This window comes from Mesoplodon bidens (assembly GCF_964165515.1).
Source record: "Mesoplodon bidens genome assembly, chromosome: 1".
Lineage (NCBI taxonomy): Eukaryota > Metazoa > Chordata > Mammalia > Artiodactyla > Ziphiidae > Mesoplodon > Mesoplodon bidens.
Window position 1 is genome coordinate 164850313 of NC_138176.1, and position 6000 is coordinate 164856312.

A 6000-nucleotide genomic window follows, 5' to 3' on the forward strand; every position below is an offset into this window, starting at 1 on the left:
AAGCCCTTCTGTTGAGTTTTTCAGCTTTGCTATCCGGTTTTTAATTTCCAAAAATTCTTTCTGAATGTCATTTTTTTATATCATTCTATGCTTGTTTCTTGGCTATAATATCTTCTCACATCTGAAGATAGATATTTTTTCTTCTCACGTAATTCTAATTCCTCCAAGGTTTAGGTTTTTTTATTTGCTTGTGGCTTATTTATTTATTTTGTGGTCTGGGGGATACTGGGACTGGGGATACCTTGTCTTGTATATTAGCGCTTTAATCTCAGGTATCAGGTAATCCTTTTATGTCAGCTAATGATTAATCATGGGCATTTGATTTAATGGTCCAGAACAAATGGGGAGGTGTGTAGTCTGAGTTTCTCTGTAGAGTGGCCTGGTTGGGCTGCTCACTGGGGAATCTTAGTGATGATCTCCTTAGGTCTGTCTTCAGATTCCCCAAAGGAGTCCTTCCACTCCTGATAGGATGGATCGGCCTGGAAGCATCCCTGAGCCCACTGGGGAAGAAGGCAGGGAGACTCTTTGCATTCAGGATTCAGTACGGCAGCATCCAGTCCCTTAGTCCTTTTCTCTTCAGTATGGTACCAGTTCTCTGATCTGTGCCTGGTGTCCCTAGTCCAGGAATCCTCTCTTACATTCTCCAGGCAAAAAAACCTCCCGGCTTCTTTAGCGTTGAAGGCAATGCGGTAGCCCTGTAGCTTGGATTGAATCATGCCTGCCCAGATTATCCAGGGTGCTCCCTTACTCTTTTTTTTTTTTATTAATTTATTTATCTTTGGCTGTGTTGGATCTTCGTTGCTGTGCACGCAGGCTTTCTCTAGTTGTGGCGAGCGGGGGCTACTCTTTGTTGTGGTGCGCAGGCTTCTCATTGCGGTGGCTTCTCTTGTTGCGGAGCACGGGCTCTAGGCGCATGGGCTTCAGTAGTTGTGACACGCAGGCTCAGTAGTTGTGGCTCGCGGGCTCTAGAGCACAGGCTCAGTAGTTGTGGCACACAGGCTTAGTTGCTCCACGGCATGTGGGATCTTCCCGGACCAGGGCTCAAACCCATGTCCCCTGCATTGCCAGGCAGATTCTTCATCACTGCGCCACCAGGGAAACCCAGCCCTTACTCTTAATGTTGACTGATCGGGGCTTTAATCACATCTGCAAAATGCCTTCACAGTAACACCCAGCTGAGTGTTTAACTGAATAACAGGACTGTGGCCTAGTCAAACTGACACATCAAAAGAACTGTCACAGGGCTTCCCTGGTGGTGCAGTGGTTGAGAGTCCGCCTGCCGATGCAGGGGACACGGGTTCGTGCCCCGGTCCAGGAGGATCCCACATGCCGCAGAGCGGCTGGGCCCGTGAGCCATGGCTGCTGAGCCTGCGCATCCAGAGCCTGTGCTCCGCAACGGGAGAGGCCACAGCGGTGAGAGGCCCACGTAACGCAAAAAATAAAAATAAAAGAACTGTCACAGTGGGTTTACCAATAACTTACCTAACCAGTTCCCAACAAATGGGCATTCAGATTAAGTTTACTGTTGTTGTGTTTGTATATAGACTCACTTAACTTGATAGAAGCTTCTGTGTTGGGTTTATGGCTTACAGATAGGACATCAAGGCTTTGGGCAAGTTATAGGAGATTGCCCCAGCCCTTTCTTTTTGCTACGTTGCCTTTGGGATAAAAGCAGACTTGTGCTTAGTTTGGAGATGATCTTAGCTTCTCTCAGATGCTACCTGCTCTGAGGAAGTTAACCATCTAAGAAGCTGCTTTATGCATACTTATGTCAAAGATGGACAGAGATGCCCTGAGGACTAAGTGACTGTGGGACTAAGAAGAGGGGCTAGCCGGCCCAGATGCCCACCTGCAGACTGGACTGGAGGGTTCTGTGGGGCCAGGCTGCCCCCGAGCACGTCATGGGTTGTGGCTGGCATCTGCCATGCATCTCAGGACACACAATGATAATGAACAGAATCAAACAAAACCTGCTTTGAGCCCAGCAACGGTGTGTGCTGGTGTTGGTTCTCCATGGAAATAAAAATGATAAACTTGCAAGACATTTTGCTAGAAATGACAGTGGCTATTTTTTTTTTTTTTTAATTTATTTATTTATTTATTTATTTAGGGCTGTGTTGGGTCTTCGTTTCTGTGTGAGGGCTTTCTCTAGTTGTGGCAAGCGGGGGCCACTCTTCATCACGGTGCGCGGGCCTCTCACCATCGCGGCCCCTCTTGCCGCGGAGCACAGGCTCCAGACGCGCAGGCTCAGCAGTTGTGGCCCACGGGCCTACTTGTTCCGCGGCATGTGGGATCCTCCCAGACCAGGGCTCGAACCCGTGTCCCCTGCATTGGCAGGCAGACTCTCAACCACTGCGCCACCAGGGAAGCCCGACAGTGGCTATTTTTGACCAACAGCTTATTTTTATTAAGATTATCTGCTAATAATTAGAGTGAAGATAATATATGTTTAATTTGTACATTTTACAAGTTTACATTTTCCTTGAAGTACAGTAAGTTGTTTTTACATTTTTGTGTTTGAAATATGTTAAATACTTCTGATAACATTTTATAATTTCTAAACAACTCCCTTGTTCCTAAAAACCAGTGTATTTTTTAAAGTTAGCTTTTGTGACATCCTGTGTCATCTCTTGTTTCTGTGTGTTGCAGGGTCTAGACTAAGCAGGTGATTCTCTAGGATGCTGCTGCTTGAGGTCATCTTCATTTATGGGAAGTACAATTGTTTGTTTAAAACCAAAAATCTCAGAGTTGAATCTGAAAGGCATGTGTCTGTACAAGAAGGTCCTTGTTTCAGGTTACAGCCCAGGTAATTGGCCCTCTAAAATGCAGAAGAACATGGGATGGAAGCCCATCAGAAGAGCTTCTCTGGGTCCCTCGCAGGCTGCACACTCGTTTCCCTAACAGTCCAAGGTTGAGGGCCCAGGGATTGGGGAACTCGAGACTATTGGCCTCCATGCCAAAGCAGTGCTTCATCCTTCAGTCCTGTAAGAGCAGACTTGACCTCCTATGGGATATATGGGTTATATGACGCTCTTGACGCTGCTGGTATCCCCATGAGGTCAGGCATTACTGCTTACCATCCGACGACCCAGTCAGCAAGAGTCAGAGCGACAGCCATTCCGCACAGGATGGGAGCTCAGGATGACAGGCAGTTGAAGTTGCATTGATATGTACATGTGTTTCTGATACATTCTTCGGCATTGTTGGATCTGCAGAGAAGATCATTGCCAGTACTGATCACCTTCCAAGAGCATGAAGGCCTTTATGGTGTCTGTCCACAAGCAGGACTCTTGACCAAGTCAGCAATCTGATCACTTACAGCTCTGCCCCAAATATCGACTGGATCAGCGTGCAGCCCTGAGTCATCCTCGTAGTGGCCGCCATCATGAAGTCACTCCAGTCCCCGGGGAAGTTACTAGCTGGGCAAGTCAAGATGTGGCTGCATTGCCCAGACAACAGCAGTTAATGCAGTTAGTGGGTACCAAGACCACTGTAGGGATGGGGCAGTTGCAGCCCCCCATGCAGCAGAGATTCAACCACTCTTGGCTGCAGAAGAAGAGGTTAAGGCCCATAAGTAGGCACTATCAGCTACCCCGCAGGGATTAAACTCTCATCCAAAAGGTTTCCTGAACTCCCTACAGCAACCAACTGGTGAGACAAGAAGCACTCACCATCACGTGCTAGGTTCAAAGCCCTGGAAGGACACCAGGAGCTACAGTCACAGCACCCAGGCTTGTCACTGCCTCTGCTGGCAGGATTGAGCACGTGGGCTCTAATTAGGGGTTAAGACACCCCCAGGAGGCAGTCAGTGCCCTCAAGCCAGTTCAGATAGTTGGATATGAAGCTGAACCAGTCTTTGGGGGGAAAAAAATGCAGGGATGAGAAGAAACCAGAAGCCCACAGTGGGGGAGTTGCATGTCCCCCTGTCCTGAGCACCCTCCAGCCAAGGATTCTTGGATTCTTTGTTGTGGTTTTGCCCCTGCAGGCCTCAGGTGACCCTGTAGGACCAGGTGGAGGCCTGTCTTCCCTATGGCATGAAAGAACATGGCGTGAAACACATCAGTGATGGAGTGGGGGATGGGTGGATAAAGGGTTTCAGGATTCCAGTGGGTGGGACTGAAAGTGCCTCCTTGGCTTAGAAGACCCTCTCTGGAAGGATTTGGTGATCAGATCTTGGAGTTTTGTTTGTTTGTTTTGTTTTCCTCTTTTTGCTTCAAAAGTAGAAAAGACAGAAAAATGTATACGCTGAGATGTCTAATTCCACTCATCCCAGAAAGATAACACATTTTTTATGTTTCTCTTTACTGCTTCTTGATGCAGATACCAGCTAACTCAAACTCTCCCCTTTCTCGCCCAGGAGGAGTGAGCACAGTGCTCTGTTTCTTAGTTTTCTTTACGTAACCCGAGATGCTAGTGTAGCCTTTTGCCCTATATTGCAGTCACTACTGCAGTGGCAAATGGAGCTATTATAGTTGAGACCAAAAATGCAAAGGACCGCCAGGCAGGCGAATAGCCTAGACGCAGGGAAATACAAGCCCAGGTCAGGTGAGCACAGGGATTCAGTCCCATCACGTGGAGCTTGTTTCTCTGACAGGAGGCGCTGCTGAAATGCTACACAGCCCCTCAGAGAAGGTCAGAGATTGGGATAGGTGTTTGTTGGTGGGTAGAGGGGGCATCCCTGGGGCTCTGTGTGCTGCTATCATTTTCTGGTTTTCTTAGGCAGTTGAGAATGTGGAATGTAGCTTTTAAAAAAGGAAACAGGTTTTAAAGATGTTTTATGTCGGGCCAGACTGGAAGCCCTGCTTTGCGCCCACACTGTGGGGTAGGGCGCAAGCCCTGCTTTGGGGTTTGTGGGTAGTCATTTCTGTGCATACCCTGGGGTTACAGGAAGTAGAGATTTTCTGCTGGCATTCGAGACGTAAGCGTGCCCACCTTGCCTGACATCCTTGATCCTCACATAACTTCCTGAGCCTTGTGTACTGGCTGAAACCTTGAGGCACGCAGGGAGGAGCTTGGAGAGAGGGACCCCAAGTGTTCTTCTTCAGGGGTCTTGGGACGTGAGTGGAAGAGTGTGTAATGGCCACCCACACATGAAAACGGCGATGCTGTTTCCTCGAAGCACTACGAGGGGTTGTTGGTCCTCTGGCAGTGCTGCTGTGTGTGGGATGGCAGGGCTGGCCCTAAGGATGCACTGCGGGTCATGACTGAGCATAACCTGAAAGGAAAAGGGCTTCCCTTCAGGGGTCCTGCGCCGGGTGCACCACTGGGGGGATGGGCCCTGATATTTGCAGAACACCCTGTGTGCCATATGTCATACTAACCGACTTTCATATGCTCTATACTCTACATCTTCCCAGGGTTAAAGTTCTTTATTATTATTTTTAATGGTTAGTGTTTGATTGTAGCATTCTTTTATTCAAATTAGATTAAGTTCATTCTTATGAGATCAGTTTAACTGACTACATGTTTAATGAAAAGAGGGCCAAACCCTGTCATTTTAAAACAACAAACCAGGGCTTCCCTGGTGGCACAGTGGTTGAGAGTCCGCCTGCCGATGCAGGGGACACGGGTTCGTGCCCCGGTCCAGGGGGATCCCACATGCCGCGGAGCGGCTGGGCCCATGAGCCGTGGCTGCTGAGCCTGCGCGTCCGGAGCCTGTGCTCCGCAACGGGAGAGGCCACAACAGTGAGAGACCCGCGTACCGCAAAAAAAACCCCAAAAAACAAAAAACAAAAACCCATTATTTCGATACATTGAGCCAGAAGTGTAAAGGTTGACAAAAAATTGCATACTTGGGAAGCATTTACTTAAGATCAAAGTAAATTCTAGGTGCAAAATTAAACCATCTTTTTCTTGCAAATATTAATGAAGGCACATGGCAAAACAGGCAAATGTTATAGCAGGACATGAATTGAAAAATCAGATTCCATTCTCTCTGACAATATAAGAGGTTATAAGGTGGCTATTACCACCTTAAGTGTGATCGCACTTAGCATCAGT